Below are 22,736 nucleotides of genomic sequence, written 5' to 3'. Positions count from 1 at the left end.
GCTTCAGTTTTTTACGTTAAAATGAAACTTAATTAAAATTCATTCTGGTTTAGGTCGCCTGAGTGGCTTAGTCAGTTAAGCATCCGACTTTGGCTCAGGTCATGATCTCACCGTTTGTGGGTTTGAGTCCCACATTGGGCTTCGTGCTGACAGCTCAGAGCCTGGAGCCTGCTTCGGATTCTCTCTCTCTCTCTCTCTCTCTCTCTCTCTCTCTCTCTCTCTCAAAAATAAATAAGATTTAAAAATTTAAAAAAATTCATTCTGGCTGGCTCAGTCAGAAGAACATGAGATTCTTGATCTCAGGGTCATGAGTTTGAGCCTGTACATTGGGTGTAGAGATTACTTAAATAAATAAAACTCAAAAAAAAAAAGGATGACAAATACACTTCCTCCATTACACTGACCTTACGCCAAGTACACACCAGCTAGTAGATGCCATATCGGGTGGCAAGTAAAGGGGGGCTTCTCGAAAGATAAGGGAGACCTGCACACCTGAGGCGACGCTTGTACACTGATGTAGATGGACATCCACACAATGATGCACAGTGTCCCCAAATGTCCCCAAGGAGATATGAGGACATAGGATCCAGAGGGACCAACTTGGAGAAGAGGAGGGACATCTTACTCCAGCCCTAAAGCTGCCACTATGGTCTTCTGCTACATTTCCATATACCCCACCCCCATCTCTAAAGAAAGTCCTTAGGGCACCTGGGTGGCTCAGTCGGTTAAGCGTGCGACTTCGGCTCATAGTTCATGAGTTCGAGCCCCATGTCAGGCTCTGTGCTGACAGCTCAGAGCCTAGAGCCTGCTTCGGATTTTGTGTCTCCCTCTCTCCCTGTCCCTCCCCTGCTTGTACTCTATTCTCTCTCTCTCTCTCTCTCTCTCTCTCTCTCTCTCTCTCAAAAATAAATAAACATTAAAAAAAATTTTAAGAAAGTACATAAAGTAAGATTAAAGTCTCCAAGGATGAGCATGAAAAAAGGGGAGGCAGTCTGGGCTATTTTAAGAGATCATAACCTATGACAGCAGACAGATCGGGGTTCAAATCCTGTCTCTACTGTGGACCAAGTGACTGTTGTCAGGTTACTTGAACTTCTTAGCCTATTTCCTCATAATCAAAACTTTGTATCTTAAAGAATGGTGTGAGTTAAATAAAATAATGCACACAAGGAAGGAAATGCTTAGCATAGTAACTATCTCATTAGAAGCACCCAGTGTTCGGATATCAAGAACACTCCTCACCTAGATTACAAATTTCACTGAAACTATACCTGACAGCTATGAGGTCACCCAAGCCTGGCCCACAATAAATCGTATTCAGCAGAATCAACTCACAGAATACTAGTGTTGGGCTGAGAACATCCTGGAAGATTTGGACACTTTCTGAAGTGCTTTCCCTCGACCGCCATGTTTTTAGGTAAGGCCGTCTTCAGCTCAGTCTCCTGCCCTCGCACCTAAACCACACTATGAAACAGAAGAAGACAGTTATAAGCGAAAGAGGGTCAGGGATCCTAGTTTAGGATCCTACAGGGCTTCCTTCCCTGTGTCTCTGAAAATCTAAACTCCACGTGAAATTTCACACAGTAATTGAGAGGTCTGGCGGGTGGGACACCTTTCCGAGACCCTTGGGAAGGCATTCTTTGGTTCCCTCAGAAGGGGCCCAGCAACTCCCAGCAGTGAGGAAACCCACTCTGAGGGCGGGGGAGGACCCCCATCTTTCTCTGCCCCGCCCCCACCACGTGCCTGCCCACAGCACTGCCACCAGCAGCAGAGGCCTTCCTGCCTCTCCAAATTTTCCACTCCCACTGGCCGCTTTCCCTACCTCCGCTAAGTGGTGGGAAGTTCTAGTCACTCTCCAGTGTCACTTCTGTGCTGTGGTGTCCCCAGCGGTGAATCAAAACGCCCCTATCAGAGTGGGTGTGCGGAACGATCTGATGACTTATAAAAATGATCACGTCTTCCTAAAGCCCGTGGGCAGGGGTTTTATCCTGAGACGTTCCCAACAGACAATGAAAGAGGGAGAGCAAAATACCGGGCTCTTAGTCACCACGATCCTCATTGTTCTCATCTCCCCCACGTTTACTTCGATGTTTCGGAAGCAATATAATATCGCAGATGCAGTTGAAGTCCTCTGTATGCCTTTTCTTGAAGTTGTGGTTATTATGATTATTCTTTTAACTTAGACACTAGGCTGTGAGCACAGTGATAATACATCTGAAGAAGAAGGCCTTCAAAAGTAACAATTTTCTTCTCATGTTGCTACCGGCTTTAACCTAGCTGGTCTTAGAGCCTATTTCCCTTCTCACTCGTAGTGCATTTCTTTTTCATTGTTCCAAGAAACTCAAAACCAGAATTAGAATTCTCCAGGGTATTAGGTTGTGAACAACAACAACAAAAACATCTAAAATTGCTTTGAAATTCTGACCTGCCTTCAGTCTAAGTAATTTACGTTTCAAACGCGCAAAGACGTCATGAAGATCTTGTATAATTTCACCAGATATTTGAGTCTATATTTTATGTTCCCATAGGACAGCCATTTAGAGCTGTAAATATCCCGGCAAAAACAGTGTGGCCCTGGGGCACCTGGGTGGCTCAGTCAGTTAGTTGAGCGTGCGACTTCGGCTCAGGTCACAATCTCATGGTTGGTGAGTTCGAGCCCTGCATCGGGCTCTGTGCTGACACCTCAGAGCCTAGACCCTGCTTCGGATTTTGTGTCTCCCTCTCTCACTCTGCCCCTCCCCTGCTCGCGCTCTCCCTCTCTCAAAAATAAATAAACATTAAAATTTTTTTTTAAAAAACAGGGTGGCCCTTGCTCAATTGAATGTCTTCCTATTCAACTAACTTTTTATTCATTTCCATAAAAATTTGAATGTTTACTTATGTACCATTTCATTCAGATTTACATAACTCAGGGTGCAAGCTCAGCAAATGTAATAACTATATATTTTTAGTTATTAATTACATTTTAGTTAGCTTACAACATTTTTTACAGGTGAGAAGCCTGGACCAGAAATGCAAAAGTTTTTTTGTTATTTTCCAAGGGCCCATTTGGAAAATCCAATTTTCCTCATCTTTCCGGCTCATTAATTCAAATTAGTCTTTGATAAAGCGCTACCCCCATCCTCAAAGAAGAAAACCTCCAGGAGCATGTGCTCTTTTCCCCCACCTACAGGCCAAAAAGTGAAACAACTCATAATCTTTGCAAGATATTTTTTCTCCCCAGAACTCTTCAACTGTACTAAATTCTCTTATTTTCTTCCAATACAGGAATGCCTGTAACACTTTGTACTCCTGGTCATTTCTTATTACATTCTATCTTCTACTACAGTTACTTGTGAGCAAGTCCTATACCCCCTTTTAGGCTCTGGCTATCTTACGGGGCAGGTCTGATTGTCACCCATTTATCTTTCACAGCACTCACTCCGTGTTTTTACACAGAGAAGAATGAATGAAGAAACAAATGATCACGGAGGCAAACATATCAACTTGGGGCCAGATTGTCATTCATCCCCCTCGGGTCTTGGTTATACAAGCAAAGACAGCAACCGTAAGAAAATGCTCCCTGGCAGCACGGGGTACAGAAAGGTGGTGGAAAGTATGGCGGGAGTGTGGGACAAATGTGACCTTCGGGATCAGAGTCTGGCTTTTCCAAACCCTAGTCAGTAAATCATTGGCTAAGTGGCATTTTCTCTTAGCCTTGTTCTCTCTTTCTCTAAAGATAACAATACCTACCTCACAAAGATGTGTGAGTATCAAGTGGCATAGCATAAGAGAAAGTGCCTTGCTCTCGTAATCAATCAGTAATAACCACCATGATTGTTCCTGGGGAGGGCGCTTGCCCGTGGAAAGACGGAAGATTGAGACTCCAGGTCTGATTCCTCCACAGGCTGAGTACATCATTCACCCTCTCTGAGACTCCCTTTTCTCATTAGTCAAATCGAAAAGTTGTATGTATAATCTGTGAGGTCTCTCCCAGCTCTGAGACTTAGAAAATACATATTTGACATATGAACTCATTATCATGCTATATCTGAGTTTAAGGAACTCCATAATTCCCCTTTGTAAGAAAAACAGCAGCATCGTTGACAAGTTTATAGTAACTACAACTTCTAAGTTTTGTTTCCCCATGAGAAAAATAAGGATCTGACTTAACAAAAACAAACTTACGCATTCAGAAAACAGTACTTAATTGTCTTTATATAAGACACCACCATCCATTAAGCATATTTTTGCTTCAAAATGAATGGATGAGTAATGCCTTAGTGGGTGTTTGCCAAAAGTTCCATGAATAATAATACATATTCACTACTAGCTTTGATGCTCTATAGACAGCCAGCTTAGCCTTTTTTTTTTTCTCCCCAAATTGGATTTGAGTCACTTACATGATTCATACCTTGAAAAAACAGGTTGAACCTGAAATTGCCCCAGCAGGAAATGATCTAAGTAAGGAGCACAGTACAAATGGAAGGGAGATGTCCCCCTCCAGAAAAAAAAAGAAAAGAAGATAGTTCTTCTTATCACTTGCTAGTTCCCAAGATGAAATGAGAAAATGCCAACAAGTAGCTTTATTCTCATCTCTCCGATTACATTGGTGGAAACAGTAAAATCGGATGCGAAGTCCAGAGTGACTAAATCCCCAGGATCCACGGGGCACATTTTTTTAGGCATGGCTGGCCTCCCCACTCCACCCTCAGATGAGTCATTCAACAGGAGATAAGCCCAGGGGGATGAGTTGACATTCTGTGGGCAAAAAGGCACATACCAGGATTCAGGGAGATCCAGACCACGTCTTGACCCACAAAGAAACACTGATGTCAGACAGGGTGATACCAAGGGCAACAGCTGAGAGAACCATTGGATGAAGGTCAAGGTGATACGGGGCGAGCAGGCCTGCTGGCATCCTTCACAAGGAGGAGCACAATGTATGGGCGACATTGAGGAGGGAGGCCTGACATAAGGAGTCGATGGGTTTGCTTGTTGCAGAAAGTTTGCCAAGTTGAAGAAATATCCTGAAAGGTAAGAGGATGGTTTCAGTTCCCTGCTTCCAATATCCTCTCTGCAGCCCAAACTTCCAGTAACATCTGGCAGCCACTTTGGCTATTTTCCTGTGGATGATGGCATAGCCCCTGTTTGTCCAGAAGCCTATAAATATAATTATTCTAGGGAGGTAGACAAGACACTCTGGGAGAGAACACTGTTAAATAGGAGTGGGGTGGTCTCAGCCTTCGTCAAGTGCAAAGAAGTAGCCCAGTACTCACCCTATGATGTGGGCCAGACAGGCTCCTATCCTGGATCCCATACTTTAGAGCGTCCGCTCTTGCTCTTCTCTAGACATGCCCTCCCTTCACGGCCAAAGGGATATACCAAACGGGCACCCGTGACCTCTCATCTAGATAACACTCCAGGTACCCAAGGTCCTGGAATTCCCTTAGGACCCTGAGCCCTCTTCCAGGGCCTGTACCGGCCTCTTCTCTGGGTCTGGCCCAAAGGTGGAAACCCCACTCCTAGCCCTGCAGGTGGCCATGGCCAGCTACTGGGGAGGTGGCGGAGGGCGGATAGAGCTTGTAAGTGCAAGGCGAGGGTGTCCACATGCGCCATGTTCCACAAAGCCCTGCCATCCAGGATGGAGCTGGTGGTGGGAAGAGAAGAGGGGTGGCCTGGGAGAGGGCCTGGCCCGGGAGTTGTGGGCATACAATACTAAGTGGTCCAAGAATTCTACATTTGACCTTGCCTTCTGATCATGAAAGTACACTTGTCGATATAGGATAGAACATCCTTTGTTTAGCAAGTTGTTAGCCTGGCTTATCACTTCCAGCCCTATGGCATGTGGGCGTCTATTTGTATTCTTTTCTGGGCACTGCAAATGTTGGAAGTGGGGTGAGTACAACATGTATTTCAATCCAAGGTAGATTACTTATTGCTTTTATGATAACAAGAGCAGTATGACTTTGGTCACTAGTGGAGGGTTGGTTTTTTTGTGTGTGTGTGGTTTTTTTTGATACATATCAATTTTTCAGTCTGTCAAAGAGATTGCTGTGTTCTATATCCTAGAGTAATTTTTAGCCTCATGTCAATAAATCTTGACAACCAGAATTTGGGGCTATAGTTTTTAGTGCAAAGGAAAATTAAGGTGTCAGGTTGGATTATGGTTTCAAGAAGTTACTCCAGTGATGGCCGCTCATTTTATTTAAATCTCTAAACATTTTTTTTCCTAAGAGTCTTTATAAAAGGAACTCATGAAATCTGAGTGTTTAGCAAATTAATTAATTTTCTGAATTTTGATTTATTTTAGAGAGAGCCCTATCAAAATATTTAAACATCTTTAATTAAAAAAAAATGTTTAGTAGATCTATGTTGGGCTGTCAGGCTCACTTGCCTTGCTGCCTTGAGAATCATAAAAATACCAAATAGACGCTGAAGTCTTGTCAAATGCATCCTGACACAGTACAGAATTCTGGTTTATAGTCTGTTTCTAACACTGTTTAAGGTGCTTAGTTGCCAGGAAACCTTGTTATCACAGGATCCTGCCTGTGCTCCCGTCCCAACAGCAATCTTGGGCAAAGGCATCCTTGTCAAACACCAGCAACCATGAATACAGATGTTTCAAAAGTCTTTGTAAAAAGGGGGTAGAATATATTTGACTTTTCTTAGCTGCATCATCATATTATTTGGGCTTTGTGCATTCCATTAATGATTTGAAACCAATATTAAATTCCATCGTCTTATTGGTTTGATCATACCAAGTATGATGGTAAAAGAACATCCTAAAAAGAACACAAGTTCACTCACTATCCAGAGGAGACGCTTTAAGGACAATTCCTTTCCAGTAACAAACATCCACAGCCCAATCCAAAGTCTTCGGACGGAGGGGACAGATCCCCGCTCGCTTGTCCCCTTCCAGAGGAGTGCATGTACCCTCGGTAAATCGTTCCATTCAGGCTGTTTCTTCCTTGACCTCAGGTGCCACGTTGCTTTTATTCTCTCTGCAGCCTCCCTTGGCTGCTAGTTGCCTTGCCTCACCAGTGTCATGGCGAGCTGGCGCTTACTTCCTGACTGATGGAACACAGTCACCACTGTCACAGCTGGCACAATAGACGCTCCCCTGACAATGACATTTCTCACCCTGACCCTGCCGGCCATCACTGATTCCACCACCACTGCCTCTGTTTGTTCTCTCACCATATTAGTTATGTGGAGAAGCTGGGAAAAGCAGGAATATCTGGGCTCTAGACTCCCTGTTGCCCAGTGCAGATCTTTGACATGACTCTTTCTCTGGAGCAGAAGGAGTCAAGGCAGCTATCTATCTATCCTTCTACACAGATGGGCTGGACGCTTCCATTCACTTTCTCTGATCGGGAAGCTACATATTATCCTCTCCTTCAGGATGGGTTGGTATTTTTTTTAGCATCTTCAAGTCCCTTACCATGAGACTTGTCTGTATCTCCTTATTTCTTGTCCACAAGGGCAAGGGACTTGCCCACCCATAAGGGTGGGGATCATCTCTCTCTTGCCAACTATTATGTTTCTAGCACCTGTTCCTGCCACATCATAAATACCCTTTAAATGTTCCTTAAACCAAACTGAACCTGAAAGGCTTAAAGCAAAAACTGTGCAGGTACCTTTCAACACTACGGTGTCTGCCTACTGACTGTCTTCCCCAGGCTTCCGCCATCTTCCCAGCCCAATCGCCCCAAGTTACGATCAAAGAAAACCTCTTATCACCCAGGTCTTCAGGCTCAGCCTGCCAGGGCATATGCAGCTTGTTCTGGGAGGCTGGGTTGTATTTTACTCTTCGTGCCTGAGATTTTAAAACAGCTACTCTCCGCGTGTGACTAGGAGAGGAAAGGAAAGCATGTTCTGTTTGGATTCCCAAGGGACACGGCACACCCTCCCTGCTGGGGAAGCCAGCCTCCCCATTGTAAGGGTTTCAGCCTTTACACTACGGCCCCACTGCATCTACTCACCTGATTTGGTTGGCCGGTAAAAACGGAACCAGGAGAGACAGGGTTACTACAGAAATGGTATAGAAGAACAAGACACAGGAGAAGTATGCTTCCACGCTCGTTCTTAACCCTTATTCCAATGAAGACATAATTAACTATGCTATAACTTTATTATCCTCTAACAGAGGATAATTCTAACTTTCCTTCTGACATTCGGCGTTAATAGGTAATACTACTCAGAAAAATTCTTATCTGGGCATAAGATACGACTCTACCCACCAAGGCAAGCCCAGCCATCCCGCCACTCTAAGGAGATATAGACAGGTCCTTGTTTGGGGCCACAACTGCCATTGGCCAAATCATCATGACTGTTTATAAATTAGCCTCTTTGACAAAGAGCTTTTGTGGGTCAGGCTGCCCCCTCCTAACAACCTCAGGCTCAGCCTTGCCTACGGGGCTTAGAAACCAACAAGTTGCACCATTTAAAAGATTTCGTAAGAGGGTACTTCAAGTTTTTCTTTTGCGATTCAACTTGATGTACTACAGTTCACAAGAAGGAAACTAATGATATTTCCTCACTGACAATTCATTTCGGTATAACTCAGCATTGTGATGAAGCCAGAGAAAATGGATGAGATTCTACTGAGATAGATGGAAACACGGGGACCCTCAGGTTGTAGTTCAACCAATACTTCCAGAGTATATGGCTGGCCTGATGCTAGGTGGTAAGAATATATAATCACACAGATCGTAAGAAGACATGCACCCTGGTCTCCAGTGACTAATAGTTTAATGTGGGGAAAAGGCTCAAGGAAGCCAGCAAGTACAGCAAGTTTATCTGGCAAATGTTCTGACAGAGCTACATTTGGGTAGAGAGGAATAGTCGCAGCACAAAAAAAGACATCCAGGGGCGCCTGGGTGGCGCAGTCGGTTAAGCGTCTGACTTCAGCCAGGTCACGATCTCGCGGTCCGGGAGTTCGAGCCCCGCGTCGGGCTCTGGGCTGATGGCTCAGAGCCTGGAGCCTGTTTCTGATTCTGTGTCTCGCTCTCTCTCTGCCCCTCCCCCGTTCATGCTCTGTCTCTCTCTGTCCCAAAAATAAATAAATGTTGAAAAAAAAAAATTAAAAAAAAAAAAAAAAAAAAAGACATCCAATCAGATGGGGAGGTGGTGTCAGGAAATACTTCCAACATAAAAAACAATTTTTTTTTTAAAGGGGGGGCACCTGGGTGGCTCAGTCGGTTGAGCGTCCGACTTCGGCTCGGGTCATGATCTCGCGGTCCGTGGGTTCGAGCCCCACGTTGGGCTCTGTGCTGATGGCTCAGAGCCTGGAGCTTGCTTCGGATTCTGTGTCTCCCTCTCTCTCTCTCTGCCCCTCCCCTATTCGTGCTCGCTCAGTCTCTCTCTCGCTCTCTCTCTCTCTCGAAAATGAATAAACATTAAAACAATATTTAAAAAGGGAATACTTCCAAGATTTATGCTTAAACTGAATCTTGAAGGCCAAGTATGATATGGAGAAAGTGAGGGAGGAAGGAGAGAGCAAGGGCATTCTGGGGAGAGGCCCCTGTACATGCAAAGGCACGGAGGTACAGAAGCTTGGATATGTCTTCAGAACTGCAAATACGGCTAGAGAAACGGGCAGGTTGGGGGATGGTGGAAGGTGGGACTAAGGACATGTCTGAAACTGGACCATGAAGGACAAGTAGATTAAGCTCAGTTTAGAGGACTGCAGATTGGATTAAGCTGCCCATTGTACTATAGACGCCAAAGAGGACAGAGAACATATCCTCCTTGTATACTTCTGTTTCCTCAGTGCCTGGTACGTGGTAGACTCAACACATGTGTGTTGAGTAATTAGATTAATTAATTAAATAAATCCTATCACTGGGAAGGGAATATATTTTTATCAATGACAAGAATAACTTGTTTATAGTAGCATATAGTTACTGAGGAATGAAGACAAATGATTTAAAATAGAAAAGAGGGGAGCCTGGGTGGCTCAGTCGGTTAAGCGTCTGACTTCGGCTCAGGTCATGATCTCGTGGTTTGTGGGTTCGAGCTCCATGTCAGGCTCTGTGCTGACAGCTTGGAGCCTGGAGCCTGCTTCAGATTCTGTGTCTCCCTCTCTTTCTGCTCCTCCCCTGCTCACACTCTGTCTCTGTCTCTCAATAATAAATAAGCGTTAAAAAAAATATTTTTAAGTAAATAAAATACGAAAGAGACATTAAAGATAAACAATTTTTTTCTTGGGGCGCCTGGGTGGCGCAGTCGGTTAAGCGTCCGACTTCAGCCAGGTCACGATCTCGCGGTCCGTGAGTTCGAGCCCCGCTTCGGGCTCTGGGCTGATGGCTCGGAGCCTGGAGCCTGTTTCCGATTCTGTGTCTCCCTCTCTCTCTGCCCCTCCCCCGTTCATGCTCTGTCTCTCTCTGTCCCAAAAATAAATAAACGTTAAAAAAAAAAAACAATTTTTTTCTTTTTTAAAAGATGAACAAAATTGACCAACCTTTAGCCAGACACACCAAGAAAAAAAAGAGAGAGAATGCAAATAAATAAAATGAGAAATGAACGAGGGGACATTACAACTGATACCACAGAAACACAAAGGATAAGAGACTACCATAAAACAATTATATGCCAAAAAATTGGATGACCTAAAAGAAATGGATAAATTCTTAGAAATATACAATCTTTCAAGACTGAATGATGAAAAAATAGAAAATCTGAAAAGGCAGTAACTAGTAAGGACATTGAATCAGTAATCCAAAAGACGCCCAACAAACAAAAGCCTAGGACCACTGGTAAATTCTACCAAACATTTAAGGAGGATGAAAACCAACTCTTCTCAAACTCTTTCCAAAAAGTGAGGAAGACAGAACACTTCAGAATTCATTTTACAAGGCCAGCATTATGACCTTAGCCGGCCGGTCAGGAAATGTTTCTTGCCACCAGCTCCAATGAGTCTGTCACCTGGGTCCTCTCCATCCCCCAAAGAAAGATGAGGTCATCTGCATGATAAGACACCTTGCTTTTGGCCTAGCAAACAGCCTTCTCTGGAACAATCCTTTTCTTGTACTGAGAACCTTCTTGCGCCTGTCCCCTGTCTATAAGAACCTTCCATTGTGTACAACTCCTTGGGGTCCCTCTCTACTTGCTAGATGGGGGGCTGCCCGATTCAGGAATCGTTTAATAAAGCCCATTAGATCATCAAACTTACTTGTTTGAATTTTGTTATTTAACTGATTTAGTGGCAGTGACGGCATTGGAGGCAAACTTGCAAACAGCATTGGGGACAATGAGAACCACGAAAATGGTACCTGCACACTCTCTGAGTGCCCTGTCTTTCTCACACTTTCTGGGGACTAGGCTTAAGCTCCTCTCGGTCTGAGTTCTCCTTTTTGGCATTTGAGCTCCCAATCTCATTGGCTTTCCATTACAGAGTGGGTCAGCTTAAGCCTCAGTAAAGTCCCATGGGAATTGGTGGTGGTGTGTGTAGGGCCTACTTGGGTCAGGATGCAGTGTTGCTAGTATATTAAGGTACATAACTGTTCGTCTTGTTTTTGTTTCTTTGTTTTTTTTAATTTTTTGTAGCATTTATTTTCAAGAGAGAGAGAGAGACAGAGCACGAGCGGGGGAGGGACAGAGAGAGAGAGGGAGACACAGAATCCGAAGCAGGCTCCAGGCTCTGTGCTGTCAGCACAAAACTGGATTAGGGCTCAAACCCATGAGCCATGAAATCATGACCTGAGCTGAAGTCGGACGCTTAACCGACGGAGCCACCCAGGCGCCCCATCGTTTCTTTGTGTTTTTAAATTTTTTTTTTCAACGTTTATTTATTTTTGGGACAGAGAGAGACAGAGCATGAACGGGGGAGGGGCAGAGAGAGAGGGAGACACAGAATCGGAAACAGGCTCCAGGCTCTGAGCCATCAGCCCAGAGCCTGACGCGGGGCTCAAACTCATGGACCGTGAGATCGTGACCTGGCTGAAGTCGGACGCTTAACCAACTGCGCCACCCAGGCGCCCCTCTTTGTGTTTTTAAAGTAGGCTTCACGCCCAGTGCAGAGCCCAATGCGGGGCTTGAACTCACAACCCTGAGATCAAGACCTGAGCTGAGATCAAGAGTTGGACATCCAACCGACTGAGCCACCCAGGCGTCCCTGTGTGTCTTGTTTTGTGTAAATAACAGGCTATTGCTAGCAGGATCTCGGAAGCCAAAAAGCACAAAATCCGTAGGCACAGATCAAGCGTTTAAAGGCTGTTATGGTGCTCCCCACCTCAAGAAGATTCCTGTGATAGGATAAATTGGTCAGACACCAGGTTAGATTGATACTCCTTCACCTGCCAACCTCAAGAAAACTTCTTTACAGGGTACACTGTAATATGTGCACATCCCCAATCACGAGGCATACCCCTTTTAGGTTATTAGTTGAGCTTGGAGAAACCCAAAGCCTTAGCTAATGGGATCTTTAAGTTCTAAACAGTCAGCACACGGCTTTCCAGCACACCTACTTATTTTATGTCCGAGAACCAAAATCCCTGAAGTTAAATATCTTTAGCGATAGAAAAGAAATTATTAAAAATAACCTAGAATTACAGTGGCCATTATAGGGAATGTTCCAATTAGACAAGATTGTTCATTTAAGAAGTGCACTTGAAAGCGAAGGCTCTTAAATAAACAGAATGAGATGCCTACCTTAATTGGTATGCAGAAACTCCCAAAAAGCTTCCAGATTCCAAAATCGTCTCATCGAAAGATTCATAACAAAAGGCTAATGAAAGAATTAAAACATAAGAGGTACCTAAGACAAAAGGCTCTAAGACTGCTGGGTCCCAACTCCCCTCCATCCTTCTTGCCTGAGTACTGGGCGTACTTTCTGTCTGAAATGCCTTTCCACTTGGAAGAGACAATTGACCTTTTAAAATAAAATCACCTGAGGTTACAGGTGACCCTCCTCAGATATCTTTCCCTCCCTAGTCAAAAACTAACTAAGGGCCATAGTTAATTCCTTAAACCTAAGGAGAATCCTCAAAAGTTTCTTTAAAGATAGATTACCGCCTGAGCCCAAATGAGAAAGATAAATAAAAATTCACGTCATTGCCGGGGCATCTGGGTGGCTCAGTTGGTTAAGCGTCTGGCTCTTGATTCAACTCAAGTCATGATCTCAGAGTTCATGGGATCAAGCCCAGGATAAGGCTCATGGAGCCTGCTTGGGATTCTCTCTCTCCCTTGATCTCTACCCCTCCCCCACTCTCTCACTCTCTCAGAATAAACTTTAAAAAAATTCACATTATTCCTTCCTTTCCAAATCAAGACCCAATGGCTATTGATCTTTTTCTCTTGGGAATAGCTGTTTCTTCATTGCTCATCTTGTTTTACATTCTGAGAACATGGCTTGGCTTTCTGCCTGCCTCGGTTCTTTCTTTGGCTCTCTTTGGGAGTGGTTCTAGATCTTATAAAAATAGTATCTTTTACACCCTCTTTGAGGATGCCTCTTGGGTCCATGAGGTTGTTATATACTGCCAGAAATCTTTACTGTTTGTCCCAGCTAAAACCTAACAAGATATTTTTAAAAGATTTCAAAACTCTGTAATCAAAAATCTGGCCATTTTAAAAGCTGACATTCAGAGCCTGATAAAAAAAAATTTTTAGGCCTCTTCCCCCAAACTAAGTGTACCCAGAAAAAAAGAAGACTTTCTCATTGGAAGATGGATATATGAGTCATTTGATATGTTTCAGGCAACGGCCCAATTTTTTGAGAAACTAAAAACAGCCATACATGTTTTGCAAATCTAGTCTTTACAGGACCAGAGGTGTAGTTACAAAAATAAGCCAAAGACCAATCCTCTTTACCAATTCCAAAACCTCCCTTACTTATCTCAAAAAGCTTATAAACATTGTAAAAATTCTGTCCTTAAGAGAACAAAAGTCCTTCTAGAAAGTGCTTGCTTGGGGTGCCTGGGTGGCTCTGTCGGTTGAGCGTCCGACTTTGGCTCAGGTCATGATCTCGCTGTCCGTGAGTTCGAGCCCCGCGTCGGGCTCTGTGCTGACAGCTCAGAGCCTGGAGCCCGTTTCAGATTCTGTGTCTCCCTCTCTCTGACCCTCCCCCGTTCATGCTCTGTCTCTCTCTGTCTCAAAAATAAATAAACGTTAAAAAAAATTTTTTTTAGAAAGTGCTTGCTTTTCCTCCCCCCTCCCCCCCATGCCTTTATAATGTAAATATACATACAGTGTTTTGCCAGCGTTTGGTCATCTACAGGAATTCTTTATCTAGCCCGAAAATTCAAATTCCCGGGACATAAATCTTATCAAGTAAAAAGAGGGGGGAAAGGCTTTTTAAAACTTGACCTGCCAAGAAAAAATACAAATCTTAAGTGTTTTCTGCACATTTTTTTAAAAGCATTAGCCATCTAGATCAATAACCTTAACTTATTCCATCTACCAGAAAAACAAACTCAGATTTGGCATTCATAACTAGTAAATTCTGTACCTATTTCATGGCAGTAATTTTTAAATAGAAGCACAGAAGTAAAATAGAAGTATTTTTAAAATAAGGGACACCTGGCTGGCGCAGTTGGTAAAGCACTCAACTCTTGATCTCGTTGTTGTAAGTTCAAGTCCCACAGTGGGCACAGAGACTACTTTAAAAATAAAATCTTGGGGCGCCTGGGTGGCACAGTCGGTTAAGCGTCCGACTTCAGCCAGGTCACGAACTCGCGGTCCGTGAGTTCGAGCCCCGCTGTCGGGTCTGGGCTGATGGCTCAGAGCCTGGAGCCTGTTTCGGATTCTGTGTCTCCCTCTCTCTCTGCCCCTCCCCTGTTCATGCTCTGTCTCTCTCTGTCCCAAAAATAAAATAAAACGTTGAAAAAAAAATTTTTTAAAAAAACACATAAAGCAAAATCTTTAATAAAAAAAATAAAAATAAAATAAATAAAATAAAATCTTTTAAAAAAAATTTTTTTTCAACGTTTATTTTTTTTTATTTTTTGGACAGAGAGAGACAGAGCATGAACAGGGGAGGGGCAGAGAGAGAGGGAGACACAGAATCCGAAACAGGCTCCAGGCTCTGAGCCATCAGCCCAGAGCCCGACGCGGGGCTCGAACTCACGGACCGCGAGTTCGTGACCTGGCTGAAGTCGGACGCTTAACCGACTGTGCCACCCAGGCGCCCCAAAAAAATAAAATCTTTTAGTAGACAAACACATAAAATAGAAGCTATAAATTCTGCACTTATCTGTATGTGTGTCTATGTGCGTAAATGTGTTTTCACCTCTGGATGGTATTGCTAAAATTAATTTAGAAAAGCATTCTATTTAGTTGGTTTCATGGCAAATGCTTGTAAGGATTGGGCATTCTAAAACTCAAAAAGATACAAACTAACCCAAATGCTTGTCAAATTCATGTGATCTGGAAAAATATTTGATACAAAAGCTAGCTTGAGATTGATGGTTTAATCAAAATGTTGGTGGGGGGAGAATCTCATCTGTTCTTCAAGACTCTTCTAGCTGAACTTAGAATCACATTGACATGAGACAGATTTACAGGAGAAGATAAAAATTAATAGTGTATGTCCAGGAAATCCACACAGACATGGATATTCTGAAAACAGGCAACAAGGCTTATATGAGATAAAGAGAGGATTAGGGGGTCCAAGGATACAAAGGGGAGAAAGACCACTAGCAAGAAGGTGAAAGCAGGTGTTTGGAACACAAAGGTGCCATATTATGCAGATAAGTTTCTTAGGTAAAGGAGAATCTTTGTTAATAGCTCTCTACCTAGGAAAGCAGGTAGTTGAAGAAGAGGTAAGAACTCCTTCTGAACTTACAGGTTTTGACTGCTTCTAACTCAAAGTGATCTTTATGCCAAAGTGGTCCATCTTGGAGCTGCCTGCCCTTGGCCCCTACACAAATAAATATGCCTTTAGAGTTATTGACACTAAATATAAAGCTTTCATTCTACGTGAGTTTACTAGCCAAATAAGTTTCTGTTATCTCTTACAAGATTTATCAACAAAAAATAATAGCTTAGAATGATGACTTTGTTTCATGTTTAATAAAGTTTTCCTAAGTAACCTAACAATAGTTGTCAAAAACAAGTACATTAAAAAACAAAGTTTTAGGTAAATTTTCCAAATTGTGTAGAGGCCAAGGGTAGACTCCTTCAAGATGGGCCACTTTGGCATGAACAATACTTTGAGTTAAAAGCAGTCAAAACCCAGCAGATTCAGGAAGAGTTCTTTATCTCCACCATCAACTGCCTGCCTGTCCCAGAAAAAGAGCTATTAACAGAGACTCTTCTTTAAGAAACTTACCTGCATAGCAGCACAACGTTTTGTTTTCCAAATTCTTTTCACCTTCCTCCTCATGGTCCTCCTTCCCTGTGTATCCTCAGACTCCTACTCCTCTCTCTGGCCCAAGATGTCCTATTAGCCTCATGTTGCCTGACTTTAATGTTTCATATCTATGTAGAGTCTCCACATGCAGGGAACTAAATCTGATTTTCTCCTGTAAATCTGTCTCATGTCAATTTGATTCTGAGTACAGCTAGAAGGACCTTAAACGGAAGGTACAATTTCTTCCTCCCCAACACTAGTTTTCCCAAATCTTTTTGGTAACTTAAAATCTTAGAGGTTTTGCTAAGTTAAATAATGAGTTGAGTTAAATTCATTAAATATCGAAATCATTTCCAAATAAGACAGAATACTAGAAGACTAATTACTAAATATAGGTTGATCTACTTTTGGCTTATTACAGAGAAACTAAAACTATTTGGATATGCTAATGTTACATTAAAATAAATTAAAAAGACATATGCTTCTAAATATTTTTAAATGCATTCTTAAATTTGCAATTTTAAAACATGTTGATATAACAGACTGTTCCCAATTGCTTAGTTTTCCCTAGAAATCAAGATTACTAAGGGTTAAAAATTCTAGTTAATATGTAATCAAAACTACTAAAAGTAGTAAGAGAAATATCTCCACATGCCAGGAAAATGAGAAATGATACATGCAGAATAATAGTAATAACAATTTTGCCTTAAAATAAAGCTGGCTTAAAGTGAAAACAGGGCATCTGGGTGGTTGAGTCAATTGAGCATCCAACTCTTGATTTCAGTGTGGGTCATGAGCCCAAGGTCATGAGCCCGAGGTCACCTGGTTTCTCACCATTAAGTATGATGCTAGCTAGGGGAACCTGGATGGCTCAGTCAGTTAAGCGTCCGACTTTGGCTCAGGTCATGATCTCACAGATCATGGGATGAAGCCCCGCATCAGGCTTTGTGCTGACAGCATGGAGCCTGCTTGAGATTCTCTCTCTCTCTCTCTCTCTCTCTCTCTCTCTCTCTCCCCCCTCTGCCCTTCTCACTTGTTCATGCCCTCTCTTAAAAAAAAAAAAAAGTGAAACCAGAGGACAAAATCAGAATATAGAAAAAAAATTTGAGATTTATAAAAAATGTTTTAAATTGTAATGTTTGGTCGAGCTGGCTAAAATTAAAGTAAGTTTTAATATCCAAATGAAGCTGGTGCAAATGTTAGCTAGGGTGTACTCAAATCAGAGGGCTGAAAATTATGAGCAGAAGGGAGGAGGAGGAAGAGACAGAGGCAGGGAAAGAATGTGCTTTCTTTGGCAAAACCAGCATTTCCCATCAAGGAGATGCCCAGTGAGGCTGGTTCATCGGATGGTGCCTCGCTAGGTGTGTCTTGCCTCGCAGCCCCTTAGGTGAGCCCGTGTGACTCAGTTTGGAGCTGGGGACCCGTGCAGAAGCCCCCCTGAGTCGTCCTGAAGTTACTTTAGCTCGGTATAATACTAAGTTCGGCTCCTTTGGGCTGGGCTTTCTGCCATTGTTTGAACAGGTGATGTACGCACTGGCATGTTGACATGTAGGCATGTCCAACTGAGCTGAAGTGCCCAAGTAATAGAATATGTGTCACTTCCTAAATATACATGCAAGCCTCCACCCCTGATACACCGAATAAAAGCTGCGAGGGCTTACTTTGTGGGGAGACAGTGCTTTGAGAGCCATCTCCTGTCTTCTTACCTGTAATAAGTAATAAAAAGTTCTTTGCTTCCAACATTTCCTTGGGTTGTGTTCAATTTAAAGCACCCTAAGCAGCCAATTCCTTGAGTTCAGTTGACAAAATTCAAATTTGGTCTTCTCTTTGTTAAAAGGACAAAGTTTTCTTGGACGTTTGGTCTGCTTTTACTAAGGTTATATAAGTTTCTTTACCTTTTAAATATTAATTTTTATAATGATCTATGATCCTATTTAGATAAGTGATTTAAAACCTTTTCTGATATTTTCGACAAACTTCCCAAAATCAAATCGTAACAACAACAACAACAACAACAACAAAATGTCTTTTGAACCTGGAATATTCCAAAAGATTTGTTAAACTAGTTAGGCTTATTTGATATGTAAATTACATTGAAAATATTATCAAAGAAATAATATTAAGCCTTTTAAGTGTTTTTTTTTAATTTTTAAAAATGTTTATTTATTTTGAGAAAGAGAGAGAGAGAGAGAGCATACACATGAGCAGGGGAGGAGCAGAGAGAGAGGGAGAGAGAGAATCCCAAGCAGACTCTAGACTATCAGTGGGGGAGCCTGCCGTGAGATCGTGACCTGAGCCGAAATCAAGAGTCAGACACTTAACCGACTGAGCCACCTAGGCGCCTTTCTATTAAACCTTTTTCAGATTATATTTGTAAAATCATGGTACATATACATAAAGTCTATTCCACTTCTACAAAAAACCGGCTTCTCATTAGCAGACTGTTGTTATCCTAAAACCACTGTGACATGGCAACAGTCCGTTTCGGGGAAAAAAATAATATAGACAAATATTGGTTGTAAATTCAATAAACAGAGCCGTGAGAAGCCCGAGATCATCACTTGGTTCTTCTTGGCTCCCTGACAAACCTCATTTATTGGTTTTTGCATTCCTTCCCTCACCAGAGTACACTTAAGACGACTCCAATTATGAATAGACATTGGTGTAGAGACGTCTACGAAATTTTAACACCTGCATCTGAACTTAATTAAACTGCCATTTAGTATGAGTTGTTAATATGTTCCTGTTATTGTACATGCATTTTCTGGATGGGTTAAAGCCGTTCCTTGTCATTAGGTAGGTTGATGTCCTCACAGAAAAAAAAGAAAGAAAGAAAGAAAGAAAGAAAGAAAGAAAGAAAGAAAGAAAGAAAGAAGGAAAGAAAAGAAAAGAAAGTTAGAAAATATTGTTTCCCAGTTGGGGTGTACTTTCTACCATCTCCAGTGATCAAGGCAGCACACCCACTCCACTGGATAAATCATGTGAGTCTTAAACCTTGCAAAACTCGGGGCGCCTGGGTGGCGCAGTCGGTTAAGCGTCCGACTTCAGCCAGGTCACGATCTCGCGGTCCGTGAGTTCGAGCCCCGCGTCAGGCTCTGGGCTGATGGCTCAGAGCCTGGAGCCTGTTTCCGATTCTGTGTCTCCCTCTCTCTCTGCCCCTCCCCCGTTCATGCTCTGTCTCTCTCTGTACCAAAAAAAAAAAAATTAAAAAAAAAAAAAAACCTTGCAAAACTCTTATAATTCTACCAGTATACAACCTTCTGCTGATCCATTATTGTCCCCTGCTAGCATGATGAGCTACTATAGGTCTCTAAGGTTTTATGCTCAAGGTTGTCACCAACAGGTTAAGAAGCCTTCCCGGATCCTAATTCAAAGGAATCTGTCAGTCACAGTCTAGAGCCTGGTGACTGGTATTCTAAACTATCATCAGAGATGGCATTAAAAGGGAGCTTACCATGTGTTCCTGACCACTGACACTGGCTGCAGAACTAAAAGATGCTGGAAGCTTCCAAATTTAACTGACAAGGGAGAGAAGTGACTGACATGGAGGTAGCCTGCTTCTGTCAAGATGCCAGATCAAGACTTTATCCTTTAACTCACCATAAAATCCTTTTCCTTCTTTTCCTTTTCTTTACTCTGACATTTGCCTAGAAGGACGGCTTCCTCATCTCCTAGGCCACTGCTAAGTAGAGGTAACCTCTTTTATTTCAGGCTAGGAAAAATCTAATTGTGTCTCTTAACTTTTCACAAGCAAAATAAGACATCTCACTGGTCCCTCCCCTAAATTCCCATTGTAGAGTTAAAAGGGACACTTCTTTGGGCAGGTCCCTGTTTCCCTGGTTAGGGATAAATATAAATGAAGCTCTGATCAGTTAATTCTTAAAATCATTACAAACTAAAGCAATAGCAGCCCAATGAAAGTCCTTAGACTCTCTGGCCAAAGTTGTTCTTGGTAATAGAATATCTCTTGATTATCTGTTTTTTTAATGTTTTAATGCTTATTTATTTTTGAGAGAGAGACAGAGTGCAAGTAGGAGAGGGGCAGGGAGAGAGGGAGAGACAGAATCCAAAGCAGGGTCCAGGCTCTGAGCCATCAGCACAGAGCCCAATGCAAGGCTCACACCCACAAACCACGAGATCATGACCTGAGCCGAAGTCAGACACGTAACCAACTGAGCCACCCGGGCACCCCATGATTATCTTTTAACTGAGCAAGGAGGTGTCTGTTCAGTGCCTGACACCACGTGCTATGCCTAGATTAATGCTTCTGGGGAAGTTAAAATTCAATTACATAGGAACAAGCTGCTTGGTTTTAAAAAGTGACTCCTTCCAGAGGGCACTTCTTTGACTTATTTGATTTTGAAAGGTTTAAGTCTTGGGGACCATGGCTCTAAAGTGCACTCCAAAATAAATAAATAAATAAATAAATAAATAAATAAATAAATAAATAAAGTGCACTCCAAATATTTGAAGTTATCCTGCTTAAAGTAATCATAATAATCTCCCTCGTGCATTGTATTCTCTCAAAAGCTTTAAATGCAATTTTGCAGTCACTAACCCCCAAGCAAGTGATCTCCCTAAGACTGGAACATCAAAAGAATGAAAAAATAATAATGATAATAATAATAATAACCAACTTTAAGAATGTGAGCCAGAAGCCATGACTTATGAATATCACAGAAGCTAAGTAAAAACCTATAGATACCACAGAAAGGAGCAACAAAACTGAACTAAAGTGGTATCTGAGAGTGGTCTTAATGATTTAAAATTTGATCACATCTCTCAGTTAAGCTGAGAATCTGGTCAAAAGGAGGGAATTGTTAAGAAAGAAAGAAAGAAAGAAAGAAAGAAAGAAAGAAAGCAAGCAAGCTGTGGTCCAAATTGGTGTCACTTAGACTGAGTCCCAAAGGTGGACTTAACACCCTATGTAACTACAGTTTCAACCTCCCCCACCGCCCCCCCCCCCTTAAGTGTCCTTAACTGGTCAGGCAGGAAACTTGTCTTTCCATCTGTCACCTGGGTCCTCTCCATCCCTCAAAGAAAGATGAAGTCATCTGCATGATAAGACACCTTGCTTTTCCCCTAGCAAATAGCTTTCTCTGGAACAATCCTTTTCTTGTCCCCACCCCCTGTCTATAAGAACCTTCCATTGCGTACAACACCTTGGGGTCCCTCTCTACTTGCTAGATGGGGTGCCACTTGATTCATGAATCATTTAATAAAGGCAATTAGATCTTCAAATTTACTTGTTTGAATTTTGTTCTTTAGCAGCAGTTAGTCAAGAAAAGAAATAAAAGGCATCGGAATTGGAAAGAAGGAAGTAAAACTGTCTCTATTTGTAGATGACAAAATGTTTTATACAGAAAACCCTGAAGACTGTCAAAAAACTATTAGGACTAATAAATGAATTCAGTAAAGTCGCAGGGAACAAAATCAACATACAAAAATCAGTTGCATTTCTATACGCTAACAATGAACCATCAGAAAGAGAAGTTAAGAAAAAAAAATCCCATTTACAATTGCATCAAAAAGAATAAAATACTTAGGAATATATTTAGTCAAAGAGGTGAAAGATCTGTACACTGAAAACTCTAAGACATTGATGAAAGAAATTAAAGAAGAGGCAAATAAACAGAAAGATATTCCATGCTAATGGATTAGAAGGACTAATATTGTTAAAATGGGCATACTACTCAAAGCAATGGACAGACTTGATGCAATCCCTATCAAAATTCCAATGGCATTTTTCACAGAAATAGAGCAAACACTGTTAAAGTTTGCATGGAGCCACAAAAGACCCTGAATAGCCAAAGCAACCTTGAGGAAGACAAGCAAAGCTGGAGACATCATCCTTCCTGACTTCAAACTATATTACAAAACTATAATAATCACAGTAGTATGGCATTATATGACTTCACTCGTGTGTAGAATCTAAAAAACTAATAAACCAACAAAAAGCAGCATCAGACCTGTAAATATAAAGAAAATTGATGGTAGCCAGAGGGAAAGGGAGCAGGGGTATGGGCAAAATGGGTGAAGGGGAGTGGGAGATACAGGCTTCCGGAAATGGAATGAATAATCCCTAGAATGAAGAGGCGCAGCAGAGGGAATCTAGTCAGTGATGTTGTAACAGCTGTATGTCGATACATGGTAGCTACACGTGTGGGGAGCACAGCATGATGTATAAAGTTACTAAAAGGATTAACAGGGACACCTGGGTGGCTCAGCTGATTGAGCATCTGACTTCGGCTCAGGTCATGACCTCATGGTTGGTGGGTTCGAGCCCCACGTTGGGCTGACGGTGCAGAGCCTGCTTAGGGTTCTCTGTCTCCTTTTCTCTCTCCCCCCTCCCCTGCTCACGCTTGCCCTCCCCCCTCAAAAATAAATATACATTTTTAAATTTTTTTTAAAGAAAAAAGGAATAACAATACATTTCTATGAGATTTCAAAAAAAAAAAAAACACAG

The sequence above is a fragment of the Herpailurus yagouaroundi genome, unplaced genomic scaffold (assembly GCF_014898765.1).
Source record: "Herpailurus yagouaroundi ecotype Mexico unplaced genomic scaffold, PumYag 250, whole genome shotgun sequence".
Taxonomy (NCBI): domain Eukaryota; kingdom Metazoa; phylum Chordata; class Mammalia; order Carnivora; family Felidae; genus Herpailurus; species Herpailurus yagouaroundi.
Note: the sequence above shows the minus strand (reverse complement) of the source record.